Source organism: Crocuta crocuta, unplaced genomic scaffold (assembly GCF_008692635.1).
Source record: "Crocuta crocuta isolate KB4526 unplaced genomic scaffold, BGI_CrCroc_1.0 scaffold342, whole genome shotgun sequence".
NCBI lineage: Eukaryota > Metazoa > Chordata > Mammalia > Carnivora > Hyaenidae > Crocuta > Crocuta crocuta.
In genome coordinates this window covers 5,715-27,792 of record NW_027532158.1, presented here as the reverse complement: position 1 = coordinate 27,792, position 22,078 = coordinate 5,715, and the positions used below count along the sequence as shown (strand labels likewise).

The following is a 22,078-nucleotide window of genomic DNA, read 5'->3' as shown; positions in this document are numbered from 1 at the left end:
TTGACCTCAGCTGCAGCAAAATCTTACTCAACACATCTCCAAAGGCAAGGGAATTAAAAGCAAAAGTGAACTATTGGGACCTCATCAAGATAAAGAACTTTTGTACTGCGAAGGAAACAATCAACAAAACTAAAAGGTTGCTGACGGAAAGGGAAAAGATATTTGCAAATGACATATTGGATACAGGGATAGTATCCAAATTCTATAAAGAAATCACCAAACTCCATACCTGAAAAACAAATAATTCAGTGAAGAAATGGGCAGAAGATATGAATAGACACTTTTCCAAAGAAGACATCCAGATGGCCAACAGACACATGAAATGATGCTCAACATAACTCATCATCAGGAAAAATACAAATCAAAGCCACACTGAGACACCTCACACCGGTCAGAGTGGCTAAAATGAAGAAATCAGGAGACTATAGATGCTGATGAGGATGTGGAGAAACGGGAACCCTCTTGCACTTTTGATGGTGCAGGTGCTCTGGAAAAACAGTGTGGAGGTTCCTCAAAAATTAAAAATATAACTTCCCTATGACCCAGCAATAGCACTGTTTGGGAACTACCCAAGGGATATAGAAGTGCTGATGCATAGGGGCACATGAACCCCAATGTTTATAGCAGCACTTTCATCAATAGCCAAATTATGGAAAGAGCCTAAATGTCCATCAACTGATGAATGGATAAAGAAGATGTGGTTTATATATACAATGGAATACTACTTGGCAATGAGAAAGAATGAAATCTAGCCATTTGTAGCAACATGGATGGAACTGGAGGGTATTATTCTAAGTGAAATAAGTCAGTCAGAGAAAGATAGATTCCATATTTTTTACTCATATGTGGATATTGAGAAACTTAACAGAAGACCATGGGGGAGGAGAAGGGGAAAAAAATTACAGACAGGGAGGGAGGCAAACCATAAGAGACTCTTAAATACAGAGAACAAACTGAAGGTAGATGGGGGGGCGGGGAGAGGGGAAAATGGCTAACTGGCATTGAGAAGGACACTTGTTGGGATGAGCACTAGGTGTTGTATGGAAACCAATTTGACAATATATTAAATAAATAAATTTAAAAAATGGAACACAAGATTACAGGGAATCCTGGAAAGCCTCTTGATGAAGATAAAATATAAAATGACTTTAAAGGATATTACATATTGACCAAAAGTAGGGAAGTGAGAAGGTAATTTGCCCTCCACCTAGATCTACATGAAAAAGCTATTATTTTAAGCAGAATTAGTTTTATAATTTTTTCATTGATTTTCAGGGTCCTTGTTATAAAATTCTTCATTTGCCAATAGAAGTTAAGTGTTTTATTTCCCCAATAAAATTGCCTTTGAGTTGTAATGACCTATTTTAGTTCTATGAGCCATATTTCTGTGAACTCTTTAAATCTGAGTGTTCAGTTCTTCATTAACATCCTGATTTACATGCCTCTAGTGCTGTTACAGCTGCCTTATTCCGCAAAGGCCCATTATTCGAAATGCTTTGATGGAATCAGAGACAAATATTCTCTTGCTTCACTGGGCATATGCTCTGAACAACCAGAGATATTCATAAGCAAAAAATGCTTAATAAGTAATACAGAGGTAACAGAACTAGACATTCATAGATTTTTTTTTTTTGGCAGAGATGATACATTGCTGTGAGGCCATTTACCAAATTAAGTGACTAGAACTTGATTTATCACCATTTTATTAACTTGTTACTTATGAGTAGTTTTACTTGGGCTGGGTCCATGTACATAAATTTGTTGCACTTAGTCAAATAATAGATTCATCTCCACCCATATCCAGACATCACAAGTATTTGAGTGCAGATTCCATATGAAAGTTCTGCATATAATTAAACCATAAAGTCTGCCACCATTTTGTTATGGGAATAGATTCTGCAAAATACCAGGCTAAACATTTGTACTTGTAAAGTGTTCCTGAAATGTGGATATAGATATGTCGATAATCATCAAGGAATCCTATTTTACCATATATTTATAAATAAAAATCAAGTGTGTTTATACTTCAAAGTCAACAAAATCTATAAAAGATGAATAAAAGGAATTCCTGATAAGGGTAATTAATTGAATTGAGATTAGCATCAACATGGACCATGTATTGTGATAGATGCCAAATGGGAGAGCTGCAGTCTCCATTTTCCTCTTATTTCTTTTGGCCAGTGGGATGGAAGTTGAAATAATGTGTCTGACATGTATTAACTTCCTGAAGATAAGCTCTCTGCCCTGGACTTCTATTCTCTCTCATTGCTCAAAACAGAAATGCAGATGTGGAGGTCAGCCAGCTTCAACTATGAGCACAAACATGCCATAAAATATGAGAAAACACCAACATGAAAAGAACTGATGTCCCTGAAAGGCTTTGCAAAGCAAGACTCACCGACCCATCTTGGTCTTTTAGGTGGCAGAAAAATATGTTCCTTTTTCTGAAATACCTATAATTTTCAGTGTTTTTGTTATAGCACCTCATAATATATGATGAAAATAAATGGGCTTTATGTATTACCCCTCATTTGGTCTTTAACACAACCAGATGGCATGGACATTATCTCTATGTTAATGTTCAAAACACTAGGCAACGTGATGATCAAGTCTTCAGCTCATATACAATGGAGAAAATATTTGAGTACACAACTTATGCCTTTTATTTATTTTTTTAAAAACATTTAATGCTTATTTTTGAGAGAGAGAGAGACAGACAGACAGAGAGCAAGCAGCTGAGGAGCAGAGTGAGAGGGAGACACAGAATCTGAAGGAGGCTCTGGGCTCTGAGCTGTCCCCACAGAGCCCAGTGCAGGGCTGGAACCCAATAACCACAAGATCACGACCTGAGCTAAAGTCAGACGCTTAACTCATCAAGCCACCCAGGTGCCCCCAACTTATCCCTTTTAAACAAGCATTTGATTTTTTAAAAATTTATATCCCCCTTTGATTTCCATTTAAGTTGCTATTGAACGCCTTTGTCTCCTCTGTTCCTAGGTGTCTAGCTGCTCCATGATTCCCCTGGTGCTGCTGCTACCTCAGGAGCATTTCTCAGTCATTTCTGGGTTCAGCATTTCCCAGAACTGCAGTGGTGAGGTGTTTTGGTTTGTAATGTGTACATTTTCAGGATTCATAATTGAAAAACTATATTGAAAAAGTTCCGCTTTTCATGAGTTCATGTAAACCAAAGAGAAATAAGTCTGATTGCATTAAAAAGACCAATTCAATGAAATAAATATGCTCTGTTCCTTGTAGGCATGAAGACTGAAATCTGGTTTATTGCACACATTTAAAACTTCCATTCCTGGCTCAGAGTCTTCTTCTTCCTCTCATATATCCTTAGTGACTTATGCATCAATGATCTCTATGGAAACTGGAATCTCAGTTTTGTTTTGTTTTTTTTCTCTCTGCTTCCAATGACTCTTCCACTCCACCTTTAGCCACCTGCTTTTCTGGATGCACCTGGATGCTGTCATCAGAAAGTGAGCCTTCTCTTCGATTTGAGTTCAGACACCCCAGTATTTCATCATAACTTTCTCTATACTTCTAAGACATTTGCTATGGAACCACAAATCCTTTACTGCTACTTCCTTGATACCTAAAACATCGTACTTCAGCTTTTTGCCTCTTCCCTCTTGTCTTTACTACGTTCCTTGTTCAGGTTAAATTCCCTAGTCTATAATTATAATCACACCTTGACAAGCATCCTTGGCTTACTTGCTCTTCTTTCCCTCTGTTGTTACCACCCGAGATAGCCTCAACCCTAGAGAGACCAAATTACTTTCTCTTCTTTGCTTACACCCAAGAAAAGGAATATTGCCAGACAAAACCCACAAAGCACTGGTTTCATTTTAAATTCATATCTACAAACTTCAAACAGGTCCCCGATCTGGCACATCATTTCTGCTCTGTGTTCCTATAAAATTCATTTCTCACTCTTTGAAATAATTATTTCACACACTGTCCCATCTTTTCCTGTTTCCCCCGGTTATAGTGGATAAAAGCTTCCTCTTTTTTGTTTTCTATATTCCGTCTTTCCCTTCTTAAGCAATTGGCTCCTTTCTGTAACTTTTAACCTTTCATTCACTACCCTTTTCCTTCTTTTTATCACTACCTCAGTCAGGTAGAGAGATGCTCTGGCAATACCCCCTGTATTTGCATCATCATTTTTTCTCTTTTTTACTGTGTACCAATCCCATCAATATATAAACCTTGCCAAACCTGCCAAGATACTTCCTATCTTGCCAAAGAAAATCTACCCTTGATCTCATATGTGCCCCCTAATTTTTCCACATTTCTTTGTTTCTGTTCATAATAAAGTATTTTGAAACTCATCTACTTCCTTCATTTCTTCACATCCTGTTCATTTGTTAATTTTTCTAATCAGTTTTCTGTCCCCACCAGGCTACTCAAATTGCCATTTCTTATGCTTATCTTAATGGACCTTGAAGTATCTTTCAACATAATTGACCACCTTCTTTCTGCTCTTTCTATATACAACTATTAAAATTCTGTGCAGAGCTCAGTTCTTGGTTCCTGTCTTTATGCTTTCTGGCTAGATGAGCTCATCCTTCCTTATGACTTTGAAAATTATCTTTATGCTATCAACTCCCATACTTATATCCACAATCCTGATATCTTGACTTCTGTAACTGAAGAAATATTTGACTTTGCCAGTTACATATTTCACAAGCATCTTAGAGTTAACTTATCCTCAAATAAAACTATTTCATTTCCCCCCAAACCTATTTCCCCTAACACTTCCCCCATCTACTAAAATTGAATCCATTGTTCAATTCAGAAACCTGAAAGTCATTCCTGATATCTCCATCTCTCGTAGATTGCATAACCAATCCACCCCAGTTCCACTGGTTCTGTATAATGTATTTCAAATATGTCACTCCACCATCATTGTTTCCACTCTAGTGTTAAGTATTATTAAGTTCACTCTGAATGATCTCTTGTCTTCACAGTTTCACTTTGCACCCTTACAATCTATTCATTAAACACTCATATGAGCAAAATAGTTTCTAACATAAAACTCATCTATATCTTCCCATTGACTTTGGCAAGAAGCCCCCCCCCTTTTTTTTTTATCATGGTGTACATTGCCTGCCTACAGGTATGCACAGTTGCTTGCCTACTCTCCAAACTCATATTGCATCAGTCTCTCTCTTGCTTCACTTCTGCACTTCAGCCATATTCACTTTCTGATAGTCTCTTGTATATGCTAAGAGCTTTCCTATCTCTGGCTCTGCACTTCTCTTTTCTTATAACTAGAATCAGCATCCTGGTGTTCCTTGAAAGCTGGCTTCTTCTCATAGTTTAGGTTTAAGTTTAAATATCTCTGAAAGTAACTTCATTTTCTACTTCTTGATTTATGGAAAAATTAAAAGAAGATTTTATTATTGTTGTTAATGCACATCAGCCTAAGTGATCTTCACAGCATACAGCCTTTAATATAGGGGAAGTATTATTGAATTTGTTCTGTTTACAGAATAATTTACTAGGAGAAGTGCTAATGAAGAAAAGACTTTATGGACAATTTTTTTGATAAATAAAACTTCTCCGTAAGCATTCAAGGTGAAAGTTAATGCAAGCTTTTTTTTTCTTTTTTCTTTTTTTTTTTTTTGATTATTCAGGTCATACTCAAGTTGCTGCAGCTTGTGCTTTGCCATGAAATAGAAACAAAACAGTCTGTGTTACGGTTTGCATACTACTATTAGATACTGCACTGTGCTGTTTATTCATTACATATTCTCACTCTAGATTTAATGCTAGAAAGAACCCTAGGGAATAAAGCTAACACTGATATGGATTAAGGTCCTTAGCAAACTATTCGTGACACAGAGTATATAAACAAGTGTGTATTCTGTACAAAGCATTCTTAAAATTCAATGTGATTGAAAATATGTGTTACTGAAGGTTACATTGGAATGGGGCTGCTCTTGTGATAGTAATTAAATGTCTAACTTGCCTTTACCAAACCTTAACAGTTTGGTTGAAAGAATTGTCCAAAGGTGAGGCTGGACTCAGCAGGACTGTAATCTTATCTTCCTACCTTTCAAAAAATACAGTTAGCTCTTTGTTAAAAGTGTAAACAACATAGACATTGATGCTTCAAGTGCTGTCTTTAACTTAAGGAGTTTTGCTTAAGCCAATTTGGACACATTTTTGTCTAATAATGCCCCCCTTGCCCTATGCCTGATATTTGGAATTCCATATTCTTACTAAAATTTGGTTATGAATAAGTCATATGTTACAATGTATCTAGAAATCTTATCAGTTTTCCTCTGAATCTACCTCATAAGGATTTCATCTCTTTTTTATTTTTATTAATTTTTTTAGGGGAAGGACACAGAGAGAGGTCAGAGAGCGAGGGATACACAGAATCTAAAGTAGGTTTGAGGCCCTGAGTTTTCAGCACAGAGCCTAACATGGGGCTCAAACCCATGAACCACGAGATCATGACCTGAGCTGAAGTTTGATGCTTAACTGACTAATCCACCCAGGTGCCCCAGAACCTCATCTCTTTGAAAGAAATTCTATCAGTTCCATTCCTTAATGGCTATGATATTTATTATCTACTAATTCAACATTAAATAATAACAATGTTATGTCATCACAGTCTTTAATAGCAAAAGGTCCTACTCAAGACTCGTTTTTATAAAACCGTTTTGAAAAAGCAGTTTCTATAATTTGATTTTCTCTTTATGAAAGAGCAATGCTAAATGAGTAATCTTAAATAACATAATGTATATTTTAACTAGAACATAAAAGCAGCTTTTATTCCTTTTATTTGTGAATGCACTAATACATGTAAAAATCTCAATTTTAAAGTGATTTTGAATTTTTAATGTTTATATTTGAGAGAGAGAGAGACAGCACACAAGTGGGAGAGGAGGAAAGAGATGGAGACAGAATCTGAAGCAGGCTCCAGGTATCAAGCTGCGAGCTATCATGAGACTTGAACCCACAACAGTGAGATCATGACCTGAGGCAAAGTCAGATGCCCACACTGTCTGAGCCACCCAGGTGCCCCTAAAATGATTTTGTATATACCTGTACCAATCAATATTTATAAAATAAATACATTTGCTCTTTGAATCCATATTTAATGAATCTTCACTGAACGTTGTGCTAAGTGCAGATGTCATACACATGATTGTTTTTACATGATGTCAAACACAAAACAATCATGTCAAAAATTAAAGATGACCACAAAACCTTGGACATTCCTTCTATTGAATATCTGTGTAGGCTAAATAGCTGCTTTTATTGGTAGAATAACATGGAAATAATAGTGTACCAACTTCTGAGTACACACCCAAAAACTGACCCAATCATTATGCCATTTCCTGCCTACTCGTTTTCTTGCCTCTTCTTTCTCTTGAGATTTGGTCACCATGCTGCGTGGAAGCTCAAAAAAGGCATATGGAAAAACACAGGTAACAGCCAATACCAATATACCATCTGTGGCAGCCAGTCTCTAAGGTGGCCCACAATATTTCCTAATTTCTGGTATTCATGGTCTTACGTATATCCACTCACAGTGAATTAAGTTGAACTGTGCTTGACCTATGGACTATTGTAGAAACAACAGTATGTGACTTCTTAAACTTAGTTTAAGTATTAAAAGTATTAAAAGCTGTTGCAACTCTGTCTTGCTCTTTCTCATATCACACTGGGGAAAGCTAGCAGCTGTTTCATAAGGTTCTTCAAGTAGCCTTATAGAGAGGTCCACATGGTGAGGAACTAAGGTCTTCTGCCAATAGCCAATATCAACTAACCATCCATGTGAGTAAGTCATTTTAAAAACAGATTCTTGGGGCACCTGGATATCTCAGTCAGTTAAGCATCTGACTTCAGCTCAGGTCATGATCTCATGGTTAGTGGGTTCGAGCCCTGCGTGGGGCTCTATGCTGATAGCTAGCTCAGAGCCTGGAGCCTGTTTCAGATTCTGTGTCTCCCTCTCTCTCTGTCTCTCCCTGCCTCAAGCTCTGTCTCTCTCTGTCTCAAAAATAAATAAGCATTTAAAAAAGTTAAAAAAAATAAAAACAATAAAAACAGATTCTGCAGTCTCTATCAAGCCTTCAGGTGACTGCAGCCCTTATCAATGCTTGGCTAGCATAATGCATGACTCAGCGTCATGAGAGACCCTGAGAAGAAATACCTAGCTAATTCTCTCTCAAATATCTGCCCCACTGTATAGAAAAAACAAACAAACAAAAACATCCACAAATGCTTTTGCTTACAAAGCCACTAAATTTGAGTTAAATTGTTATGTACTGATAAATAACTAACATACCAGCCATTCATAGAAGCTGTCTTGGAAGATGATTTTATTGCTCTAGTTCAGCCACTCCACTGCCACTGTGTGGAACAAAGACAAACCATCCTTGGTGAGTCTTGTCCAAGTGGCAGATGATTACTGTCTGAAGCCACAAAGTTTTAGAGTCATTTGTTGCAAAGCAGCTAATAACTGGAACATACAAGGATCCAGTAATATATATTCCTACTATAAGAGATTTAAACTTACAGAGGCAGATCTTAAATAAATTCACAATAGTGTTAATATGGGGTAATAAATTGTACCACTGGAGCACAGAATGGGAGAACCTAACCTAGACACAAGAGTAGAAATTTTGAGAAGGCTTCCCAGAGTAAATAAGTCCTGTAAGTCTGAGTCTTGTAAGATAAGACACTTTTATTCTGATATTTGGAAATGTGGCACGCCCACATGAATGAGTATTATTTCCTTCCTCATTCTTCACTGTCCTTGAAAATCCAAGTTTATAGCGCTCTATAAATATTGATGAATAATAACTATCTTACCAGAACAGAATTCTATAAAATTGGTCAGTGTTCTCATACAAAACATAAAGCCAATATTTGTTAGGAATAAACATATTTAACATCTTTGACTGACTTGAGATTTATATTCTAGCTCTAATTATCTATTATCATATTTGTAGAGAGGATAGTCCAGTCCTACCATCATCAAAACAAAACATTTTTATGTTGTGGACAGATCTGGATTCAGAGTGTTTGTTTTTGGAATCTTAATTAAATCCTTGCAATTTCCATAGATTGTTGTTTCTCTATCTTACTCCCACTGCTCCCTCTGGGCCACTCTAATCCTTCTGGTTGATAGTGATCAGTGCAAGGAAAGCAATCTAAAAAGAAAGATTCTACAATCATTCTGAACCCAAAGCAGCTTGCACAGGTAAGAAGAAAAAAGAATTGACACCATTTCTCAGATAAAGAGTTCTTTAAGACAGTGATGTCAATATGTAGAACTGGTAAGACCATGTGAATATGTAACTATTCACTTACTATATACCCTAACTTCTAAGCAATGCCACAGGGAAAATAGGTATGTCATTCATAAAAGATTTTTCAAGTACAAGTTCAAATTAAGCATTCTACATTCAATTCAAGTTCTTTCACTCATGATCTTAGTTTTTGTGATGGCACCTACCCTGACATGGTCCTGATTAGACAATGTGTGACTAGTTCTAACTCTAATTTACTTCATTTGCATATAGTATTATTCACCATAATAGCATTACCATAGGGAAGTCCCGCTTCAAGGACAATCAGGAGGAGTGCATGTGCAGCACAGCATATACTCAGTGAAACACCCGCTGTGTTGTTTGCTTACTTCATTTTTGTGATATTAAGAGCACATAAACTTTGTGCAATTTTCTCCTTCTCCTTTTTTCCCCCTTTCCCAAGCAGGCTCTAATCCATTGAACTAGACCATTAATCCAAATGTAGTATTTTTTTTTTCATCATAAAAAGATACAACTTTTATTATTTTAGGGCAAGCAATAGGAACATAATACACCAATTGAAAGTAACCATTTACAGGGCATCTGGGTAGCTCAGTCGGTTAAGCAACTGACTTCAGCTCAGGTCACAATCTCACTGTTCCTGAGTTTGAGCCCCAAGTCAGGCTCTGTGCTGACAGCTCAGAGCCTGGAGCCCACCTTGGATTCTGTTTCCCTCTCTCTCTGCCCGTCTCCCACTCACAGTCTTTGTCTCTCTCTCTCAATAAAGAAACATTAAAACAAAGTTTTAAAAAGTAACCATTTACAATTTCAACATTGGTCAGTTGATTTCTTATATATCCGTATATACTTTTTTTGTCCATTACTTTCAACATTTTGGTGAAGTATACCCTTGGTACTAAATTTCAAAACCAAATCATATTATTTAACCTAATTACCTTTGTTTTTTTCCCTGCTTTCCTCCTTTTAACAGAATCCCCTTTTCGGCAATGTTGTCTATGTGTGTTAAGATATCTCTTTGGCTGCTCTAACAAAGACAAAATAACACTGGCTTAAGTAACATAGAGATCTCATGCAAGAATACAAGTATAAAGAGTCCAGATCTTAAATGAAGGATCCATAATCTAGGAGACTGCCATTATCATAGTGTGACTACCATATAGTCTAAGATGATTGCTATTATAAGGGATACATTCCAGCCAATGGGAAAGAGATAAGGAGGAGCAGAGAGCATCCTTCCTTCCTTTAGAGACTTAGCCTGAAAGTTGCACATCTCACTTTCATTTACAATTAGAATCAATCCTAGCCTCACCTAGTTGCAAGGGAGATTGAGAGATACAGAACTTTCCTGGAACATGTGACATACCAAAACTTGGTAGTTCTATTGCTAAACAGAAAGAAGTGATAACAGATGTCATCCAATTCTCTGAAGAAGAGTTTCTAATTAGGATTTCTGGGTAGATTTTTATTTATAGTAGATGCTGCATAAATATTTTGAATGGCTATGCAGAATATATGTTAAGATATGATAACAAATAAACCATAATTTTTCTTTCTTCTGAAGCAGACTCATGAAACTCTTAAGACTCTTCTGGTATCAAGGAACAGAGAGCCACTCAAAAGTCTCGTCTCATGAGTCTTAGGTAAGAGTGAAAGCAGAAACTTTAAATTAGAAAACCAAATCACTCTGCATCTCTCAAGCACTGTATGGTCTGTCTGTACTCAAGCTATGTCCAGAGTTGGCTGCAATTATCTCTACCACAGCCCCCAGCATGCTAAGACTTGATTAATTTATACACATGCATGTATTCAGATAAAGGCCACAATCTTCAGCTTTGTCATGGCCTCCCAGCTGTAGCATACTTTATTAACAAAAATGTCTGTCAGGTTTCAAATTCCTGAAACTGGAATCAGATTGAGCCAAGTTCAATTTTCCAACAATTCCACAAGTCACTGGCCAGTCTATATGTATTTTCTCTGAGTCAGGTATTCACCCAGGGCTTGATCAACATTGTCAGGTGTAATTTTGTTTGTTTGTTTGTCTCTGTTATTAAAAAAAAAAGCTAAGTTCTAAAGGCCATGTTTGTCAAAGGATAGATATTATATTAAAATGAGAGAGGATAGGGGAGATACTGATAACTGACAGTAGTTCAGTCGGCAAGTCATTTGCCATTATTATCTTCATGATATCATCCTCCTCCTCCTCATCACCATCATCATCATCATCATCATCATAGCCATCATCATCCTTAAACACCTATGATTAATTTTGCACTTTGTCAATAGACATTTACACTTCCTGAGACAGACATTTAGATGGAATCCTAGGACACTAGATGGAACTTTGAGAAATACACAAATGCAAATAGTAAACAAATGAGTTTAAAATCACTGAAAAGCGGGGCGCCTGGGTGGCTTAGTCGGTTAAGCGTCCGACTTTCGCTTAGGTCATGATCTCGCGGTTCGTGGGTTCGAGCCCCGCGTCGGGCTCTGTGCTGACTGCCAGCTCAGAGCCTGGAGCCTGTTTCAGTCTGTGACTCCTTCTCTCTCTGACCCTCCCCTGCTCACGCTGTCTCTGTCTCGGGTTTCAGTCTGTGACTCCTTCTCTCTCTGACCCTCCCCTGCTCACGCTGTCTCTGTCTCTGTCTCCTAGAAATAAATAAAACATTAAAAAAATAATAATAAATAAATAAATAAAATCACTGAAAAGCTAAATACTGTTTAGTTTCAAGTGCTTGTAAAAGGCCCAAATAATATAATAGGGGACAGGGAAGGGCAATATCAAACTTAAACTCTACAAAGGAAAAAAAAAACAAAACAAAACAAATGAGAGCTATAAATGAGCAAGGACAGTAAAAAAAAGAAAACTATGAGTTAGAGTGAAGGAATAATAAGGAAAAGGAAATGCATAAATTTCTGTTGAGAATTGGGTATAGGCATGTAGTAAGAGATGCATTTCAAAAACTTTGAAAAATTAGCTTGAGCAATGCTTGCTGATACCAAAAACATAAAGCCCAGACTAGATGATTGTTTAAGAATTATTTAAAGTTTTCATAAAAGTGACATCAAATTTTCCAATATGTTTGGCTTATGCTATCTGAGGAAGCAAGGAAGAATGTATGCTCTTCATAGCCATGTTTCATTCATATATCCCATACACACTTATTGCATGTGTAGTTTATGCCAAGCACTACTGGCCTTCAAGTTGGGCTTTTCAATCAGCAGTTCTTTCAAAAAACTGGCATTGCGTGTGTGTCAAATATTAGTAGATGTTCAAAGTGCTTGGAATATAAAGCTACCTAGAGGATGAGAATTTTTTCCAGAAATAGTAGCCTCTCATACTCCCTTTCTATGTTTGTTAAGCAAAGACACAATTCTGTGACAAATTTTTGAGCTAATTTACAAATTGCTGAGAAAATGCCAGGGGTATATATATCTGAAGTACTGATTCTAATGAGAACGGAGACAAGTTTCTTATTTATTTAATAACTGTAGGCAGTCAATAAAACATTTCATATTTAGGAGGTCTTTTCTTACATGTTTATGATTTTGAAAAGAAAGACTAAATTTTAAAAATCAATGGATTTTATAGATACTGTGATGGTTAATTTTATGTATCACCTTGACTGGGGCATGATGTTCAGACATGTGGTCAAACATTATTCTGGACGTTTCTATGAGAGGATTCTTGAATGAAATTAATATTTAAGTCAGTAGATATTCAGTAAAGCAAATTGCCCTTCATAATTTGAGTGGGCCTCATCTGATCAGTTGAAAACCTTAACAGATAAAGACTGACTTCTCCCAGGCAAGACAGAATTCTACCAGAGGCTGCCACATTTGCTTTTTCTTGGTTCTCCAGCCTTATGGCCTTTTTGACTTGAACTGCAACATCAGCTCATCCTTGGTCTAAAGACTGCTCGCCCACCCTGCAGATTTTAGACTCCTCTATAATCGTGTAAGCTAATTCCTTCAAATAAATCTCCAATTATAAATCTCTTTATAAATGTGTGTGTGGGTAGGTATGTGGATATATGTGTGTGTGCATGTATCATACTGGTTTGTTTTTATGAAGAATACTGATTAATATAAATACAAACATGCTTTATATTGGTATTTTTACTTCATTCACTTATGTTTAAAATTACAAGCATTTTAAGTTTGAAAGCTACATTTCAAGCGTATTCATTTCTGAAGAACTGTTTTCAGTTTGTCTAAAGAATTTTTTTTTTTCTGATACCATTTCCAAAAGCAGGTATTTTGTCTTCCTATTGAATATTACACAGAAACTTCCAGGATAAAAAATGATGGCTTATATATTCCCTAGGAGAAAATAGTGAAGTGTTTTTTATGGTCCTTTACACAAAAGATAGTCTTGGAAAAATTCCTGTGAAACTGAATGGATATGAACCAAAGATAGATCTACATGTTAGATCTAGTACTTATACCTCAGTTTGGTTGATCTTTATCTTTTGCTGAATTAAGTAAATTAAAAATTACTTAAAAATTATTTACAGAATTAAGTAAAACAATGTTATTTTTACAAATTCATGAATCTTTACTGAAGAGATCTATGTATTTTCATTTTCCTTTTTTTTAATGTTTTATTTATTTCTGAGAGAAAGAGAGAGAGAGAGAGAGAGATAGAGAGAGAGAGAGAGAGAGAGAGAGGCAGCATGAGCAGGGGAGGGTAGAGAGAGAGGGAGACACAGAATCAGAAGCAGGCTCCAGGCTCTGAGCCAGCTGTCAACACAGAGCCCGATGCGGGGCCGAACCCACGAACCGTGTGATCATGACCTGAGCCGAAGTCGGACGCCTAGCCGACTAAGCCACCCAGGCGCCCCATGTATTTTCATTTTCCTTTGCTTTTAGCCTTACTATTACTATTGATTTCTTTCTTTAAGACATACTACCCCCCTCCCAACATATCCATCACTGATTAGTTTTTAGATCTACTTATTGTTGTGTCCTTGCATCTTTGGATCATAACATTTATGGAATGTGTATAATAGAAATGGTTTGAAAACACACATGTGACTCCAAGTTCAACAAAATGAGAAAAATGAGACTCAAGTGCCTTTATCATCCATTGGTGTCTCTGGTGAAGTCTCCTTCTCCCCCACCTCTGCCACATTTATTATTCATACTGATGTTTACTCTATCCTCATGAGCTAGAAGTGTCACTGCTATTCTTCTAGATTCTAATGGTGACCTGAAGTTCTTAATGTCTCTTATGAGGATGGTTTTTCTCAAAATTCTACCTGTGGTCCTTTTCCTCCATATTAGGCTCTTCAAAAGATGACCTCGCTACTTCAATGTTTCTGTCCTATCATCATATCTTCTACTAAAGTTTCAGAAAGGCTTGCTTTAAGCCCCTTGTTTCTCCTAGCACATCTCACTTTAGGTACTTGGGGTAATTTCCAGGGAAGAGAAAACAAAAGTACATCTGTGTGACACCCACTTTCCTGTCAATAAATGTCCTTTACCACCAAGTAAACAAATTCTCAAGATGTGTTCAAAAGTTTTTAAACTCCCTGAGCTTTAGAGATATATTTATCTGCTCTGGGGATAGGCCTTTATATCCCATTTTATTAGGGTGTTTTGGAGCCCATTGCCTTTATTCTGGAGCCCCTTGTCCAAACAGTATGTCCTTTTGGGCTGCTGGATTCCTTTAGAAATGGAAATTTTCTCTTTAGCAGCTTTATCCTCCACTGAATTAACCCAGATACAGGTGTTGGTTACACAAGACCTTTGTTAACTTCAAACTACTGAGGTTTCACAGAACCCCTAAGGCTCTCAAAACACTCCTGTCATTAAGAGATGACTGAAAACCAGCTTTGTCAGTTCTCAATCCCACTGCTTCCTATCATTCCACATTAATATTATGGTCTAGTAAGAAATTGGTTATATAGTAACCCCTCATTTTACTTGAATTTTAGTCCATATTTTCTTATGTTTTGATATAGTTAATTATCAGAAAAGATTTTGGACAAATAATAAACTGAGTCACAAAGAGGCTAAGGAGCTAGGCCATGAACAATGTTAAGTATTGGAATTGGGAGATTATTTTCATGCTGGTTATGTGGATAGTCCCACATTAGGTTCTAGGTATATGTAAGACAGAAAGGTAAGAATTGAAGGCACTTGCAAAGGCACAAAATACTATTGTTGAATACAGTAAAACCATAATAACACACATACACACACACTCAACAATGTGCTCCTTCACTTCTAGGGATGATTTCAAGACTTCTAAAGCCTACTGTGAGATTATATCTAATCAGATAAACAATGCAATTGTCTATAACCAAAACCAAAGAAAATATAAATGGAATATAAAGAATATTCTTCAATCCTGTTTCTTCTGGTGAAAGTGGTGGATCATTCACTGAGAATGATCATTCACTGTGGTCTGCCAACTTAATGAGAAAAGTGTGGACTGCTGAATTGTGGTTTATGAAATTAGTTTCCAATTGCTTGTCTTTTTTTGGAAGTAAAATTATAATTGCTATCTTAGTCAACAGTTATCATCAAGTGAAATAAGCAAACAACAGAAAATTGTTTTAAAATCCCTTACTCCAGGTAGGAGACAGATCTAAATAGATTCACTGTTACTATATCAATGTGCTCCAAATTTTAAAAATTATGAGTGTTTCTACATATTACTTTTGTGTTTAAAATAATTTTGTTAACTTGATACAACATTACCTGGTTTGTGGCTATTTCTTAAAGTCATAAACTTAATTTTTAGAGTAGTTTTAGGTTCACAGGAAAATTGAATGAAAAGTACGGGAGTTCCCATATACCCATCTTTACACATGCACAAGCCTTTCCCACTATTAACATCCTGCACCACGGTGGTATATTTGTTACACTTTACAAACCTACACTGAGATCATTATCACCTAAATTCCATAGCTTACATTAGGGGTCACTCACAGTGTTCTATGTTCTGTGGATTTAGACAAATGCATAATGACATGCATTCACCATATACAGAAGAGTTTCACTGCCTTAAAAATCTTCTATGCCCTGCCTGTTTTTCTTCTCATCACTCCCTATCCCCTGGCAACCACTGATCTTCTTGCTGTTTTCAGTTTTGGCTTTTCCACATAGATAGAGAGATAGAATCATACAGAGTGTAGCTTTTTCAGATATGTGTCTCTCTTTAGGAGAAACAAAAACATGACCAGATACCTGTAGCACACCTCTGCTCACATATCATTGGGCAGAATCAAGTCACATGACTGCCACTTAAAAAACCCAGGGGAGGTTATCCTGCTCAGTACTGATATGGATTACACAACGATGAAATCACAAGTGAGGTGTCTTTGAATAACGTGACACTGTGAAATAAATTGGGGCTTTGAAGTCACTTTGGCCTGGGCTGTAATCCTGAGTTGGCTATTTACTTAAGCCACATTTTCCTCCTTTCTAAAAAGCAGATATAAATACCTATGTGGTCCTTGTAATGATTAATCATGTAATGAAACTGACCTGGTGCCTGGCAAGGAGTTAGTGCTAAGTAAACATTTATCGCATACAATACTCTGCCTCTATACATGCCACATTCACAATACATGTTATTGAATACAACTGAGAATGGTGGAGCTCACCCTACTGATACGCTAATTCAACTAGTCATATCTATAGTAATAGATTTACACAGAGTTATAAAGAAAAATTAGTTGGATTATTTTAATTAAAATGGGTGGTCACTAGATTGTTATTAATAGGTTTTTCCTAAGTAAAAAAAAAAAACTGCTTTGTTTTTACAATTCTCTATTGGCAGCATTTTTTAAAAATTTTCTGTATGAAAAAAATAATGCATGTGTTTGTGGATATAAAGGCGGGATGACCTCATAGCAGAGAAATGTCTTTTGAGTTTTCTCCTTAATCTAAGTGGAGTATCCCTTGATGCAGACACTATTTTCTTTTATGCATGTTCTTTTATTTTCTGAACTTCACTCTATTTTAAGCCAGGTTTATGAAGCTTTGCTAACTTTTTCCTGTGAGAAAATGATTTTGAGCTTGTCAATTCATCGGTATGGTGACTGGGAAATATTTTAAAGAAAATACAAATTGTACTTACCAAGAAGCTGAAAATATGAAGCAATGTTTTCTACTTGTCACCATAAAAATGCATGACAAATTCATTGCTATCCTGACTTCATAGTCGTCAGCTATTCTACATACAGTGGTCACATAGGTGCTATGGTTGTCACTAGCAGTAGAGCTTGATATATCTTTACAAAAACATCAAACATTGCTGCACTATCATGAAAGGAAATGCCCATTATTCCTGGTAAGACAAGGGATACTGAAAGATTTGTGATTTATTCACTGTGTGGTTGGACAACTTCAGCAATGAGGTTAATTGTGTTGTTTTGATAGGTATTGGGGGCAGATAGATCTGTTTCTCTCAATTTTCACCCCAGTTTCTTTTCAGTTGTCCTATAAATGTGGGCGGCTGTTTGAAAAAGGGATCATATTAAAAAGTACTTATCAATTATCAAAGTAGAGAAGAAAAATAAATTTTCCAGGGAGACTACCATATGCCAGGCACTGTGTAGAATGCTGGGGATACACAGGTGGATGCAATAAGATCCTCATTTTCAAGATACTCACAATCTATGGGTGCGCAAAATTAAAGCTCTGATACAAGTGTGGTATATGCTGGGATAGAGCTGCACGCAGAGTGCTGTGATAACACAAAGAGGTGTGGCAGAGAGCACAAAGAAAGCTTATTTGACGAGATAACTATGGGTGTATATAATGCAGGAGAAGCATGGTAGGAAGGGGCATTTTAGGGTAAAGGAGTAGCCAGCACAGGGTCACAGGAGAGCTGGTGGTTCAATGAAGGTGTAGTTTTCAGTGTGTGTGTGGTGGTGGGGAGTGGCAGTCATGGCAAAAGATCATGCAGATCCTGAAGCTAAGGGAAGCAAGAATCAGGTCAGGAATGTTATCCATGCTACAAAGACCCCATATTTTACCCTGAAAATTATGAGATGCCAGTATAAAGGCAATGAATGAACATATTTGCAGAGAAGTTTTGTAGCAGCATGAAAACTAAATAGGATGGGAATAATATTATAACTAAATCCCTTTGGTTAAGTGCTGTAATACTGTTACTCAGCTTTTACTCTCCCAGAGTGATTCCTACAAATGTTGCAGGAGGATGTTAAATTACACAGAAAAAGATCATCACTATTTCTGTAACCAAGGACAAATAATAAAACTCTCAAAAGCAAGCAAGATTCATATCTGCCTCCAGGGACACTTCTCATTAGATAAGGGCTACGCTATTATGGCACTCAATAGGATAGAAAACCATGCTGCACATGAGGACTCATGGTGGAAAGGTATTTTCAGCAGTTAGAGAACAGAGTACACCGTTAGCTATGTGAGCTTGAAATGCAGTCTCAGATGCTGGCAAGAAAAGCCTTCTGGCACCCTGTGGGCAAGGCCTCTGGTTACTGCCTCTTGCTTCAAAGATGTTCGCCATTATCTTAAGCTCATGTATCTGCTTGAATTCAGACAAAATCAAGAAACAAAATCAAAATCTAAATTATAGAAAGTTGCTCTCAAGATATTAGAAGGTTTGGGTTTCAGGAGTCCCTGAAAATGATAAAATGTGGCAGAAAGACATTTAGAAATTACTAATATTTTTCCAACCTTTAAATGTAAATAATAATAATAATTTTTCAATGGCTGGAAATATATGGATTAGTATATGTTAGTCTGGGAATGACTCTGGTCTGTGAAGTTTTTTTTTCTTTTTGAGATAATTTTTGTTTTATGAGGGAAAGTGAGCCCACCCTGTAACCAACATTCAGTTCTAGACATAAAATGTTATGTGATAAAGTTAAAATAAAAAATAAAATGTAAAAGTTGTAATGACTTTTCTACAAAGTGAAATGTATTCAGTGGAAAGACTTTCTTACACCTGGACTATGTCTGTGTTCGTTCGTTTGTTTGTTCCTTCCTTCCTTCCTTCTTCTGTTAAGATACTCTCTCTCTTTCTATTGGGGAATGATATTTGTAGATCTTAGGCTTTTTTGGTTGATGTTTCATTGTCTTCAATCTGACAAAATGATAAGGTATCAAAGCCAATACCGGCTTCCCTGGATACTTCTTGAAATGTCTATCTTTCATCAACCATGAAATTCCAGAGTATAGATAATTACATAAAAGAAATGATGGAAAGGGTATTTATTCATTGCATAGTGGAGGTATAAAATATATTCAAAGTTTTTTTCCAGCCTGAAAATAAAACCAAATAAATACAATTTTCTTTTAAGAGTTAGAGGACTTTTTTCCTGTATTTTTGTCTCATTAACAAAAGTTCTTTTTTACCTGTTTCTCTAGAAAAGAGTAGATCTAAAGTACATATCCTTTATAAAATTTTTTAAAATAAATTTTCCACAAAGTTTAGCCTGTTTCTCAATATCGCAAGAGATTTAATGTTAAGTAGCTTATGGTTTCACATTAAAAAAAAAACACAACATATGTGAAAATTCAGTTAGGACATTTGTAGTTATTGCCCGAATAATCTATACTTCTAAATTTAATTTAGCAAATATAATGGTTTTATGAGAAAATCGAGATTCATATATTTTATGCTTCTAAGTAAAGGTATGCTTTAAACCTATCAAGAATTTTGAAAGGGTATTTTATAGTGTACATTTTAAGGTGTATTGTGAAAATATTTTTTCTTAAATATATTATTAATAACAATAAACTGCTTTGCTGCAATCTCATCTTGTCCAGAAATTTTACAATACAAGAAAATATCACTGCAAATTGGTTACTACTTCCAAAAAGGCAACTCAAAACCATATTATTGATGACAAGTTGGCTACATTATCTTTGCTTACAGAAAGATAGGAGTTTAGAGAATGATGGCTGAGCAGAACTGACTGTTTTTCCAATCAAAACTCTAGCTGACATGCTTTATCTAGCAGCCATGAATAATGTCCTCATTTTTCAAAACTCTGTCATTATGAGCCTGCTGAAGTCCAGGATTATAGTTGTGTTGATCTTTGTAGTCTGCTATAGATAAAAGAAAAACCTACCAACATAATTCTAGATAACAGATATGTAACTAAAGAGTCTATGATTTCTCATGGTGGTAAAATAGATCAGAATGAGCCATCCAGGGAAGATGGATATTAGACATATGGTAAATGGTTTAAACTGATAAGCCACAATTTTGTACCATGTACAACTAAAGCCTCTGAATGTTATTCGAAGACTGTCTAAAATTATTTAAAAAGAAAAGTAAGGTGGTATTCAAATTAATAAATGTTTGCTGAGTATATCTTAAGTCTTAGATATTGTACAAAATTATTAGAAGACTACAGGGGAAAACATATCACAAACAACTGAAGAAATAGATTGATACATTGTTATAATTATACATATTAACTTAATCTAATTATTGTCAGTAGGTATTAACCTACTGACATGCAGTTTTTGATATTACTCCCCACTCCCCAGATATAACACAATTTTTAACTCTGTAAGGGATCAAAGAGAATTCAAATTGAAATTAGATATTATTTATAATTATTAAGTCATATAAAATAAATTATAATAAAAGTCTTTAATGCTGGAGAACTAGAAATAAAAATGCAGCAATTACACATTATAAGTTGTGTTGCAGATTGGCATAATATATTTGCATTCATTCTGAAAAAATAATTCTTCAGGAAAAGAGCTATACAAATTTAGAGGTTAACTGCAAAACTATAAAAATGAGATCATCATAAATATTCTGAAATAGGAGGATATTGAGAAAGTTATAGAAAACCAATTCAATGAAATACAATGTGATAATAAACATTTATGTTATAAAAATAAAGGCATATCTTGGAGATATTGTAGGCTCAGTTTCAGATGATTGCAATAAAACTAATATTGCAATAAAGCAAATATCACAATAAAACAAGTCAGTGCTTATAGAAGTTACGTTTTCATTGTATTATAGTCTATTAACTGTGTGACAGCATTATGTTTAAAACCCAGCATACTTATCTTAATTAGAAAATACTTTATTGTTAAAAGATGCTACCTATCATCTGAACTTTCAACAAGTTTTAATCACCGATCACAGATCATCATCATCATCATCATCATCATCATCATCATCGTCATCATCATCATCACCATCACCATATTGGAAAAGTTTGAAATATTGCAAGAGTTACCAAAATGTGACACAGAGACACAAAGTTAGAAAATGGTATTGAAAAAATGTTGCTATAGACCTGCTTGGTGTTGGGTTTCTACAAACTCTAATTTGTTAAACAAACATAGTACAGTAAATCCTTGGTTTGGGAGCATAATCCATTCCAGAAACAGTCTTGTATTCCAAAGAATTTGTATATCAAAATGAACTTCAGGAACCCACGGTTCAGTTGTGATCATGTGACATTCAGTGTCATGTACTACTTGTATGGCAAGACATGGCTCTTTATGGAGTTAAATTTTATTAGAAATGTTTGCTTATCTTGTGGAACATTCATAGAACAAGTTACTTGAAATCCAAGGTTTTACCATATCTGTGAAGCACAATAAAGAGAAGCACAATAAAAAAAGCTATGCCTGTAATTTAGTGACTTTTTAGAAATAATAATTCTAGTTAAGTCTGCTGGCTATGATAGAGCAGTATATAGTAGACCTGTACTTTCACCTAGAATAATTAAAAACAAAAAATAACAACAACAAAAATCTCCACTAAAATCTTGATAAAGATATTAGAGAGCTTCTAAGTTACCAGGATG

The 22,078-nt window shown here is 35.7% G+C and overlaps 1 long non-coding RNA gene across 1 annotated transcript; it reads left to right on the top strand.

Moving 5' to 3' along the window:
* Nucleotides 1-3,422: 3,422 nt before the first annotated feature.
* LOC144241795 (uncharacterized) lies at nt 3,423-21,823 on the top strand. The gene is made up of 3 exons (XR_013338195.1): nt 3,423-3,482; nt 10,858-10,936; nt 21,360-21,823. It is a non-coding gene; the product is annotated as an uncharacterized LOC144241795 (long non-coding RNA).
* The last annotated feature ends 255 nt before the right edge of the window (nt 21,824-22,078 follow it).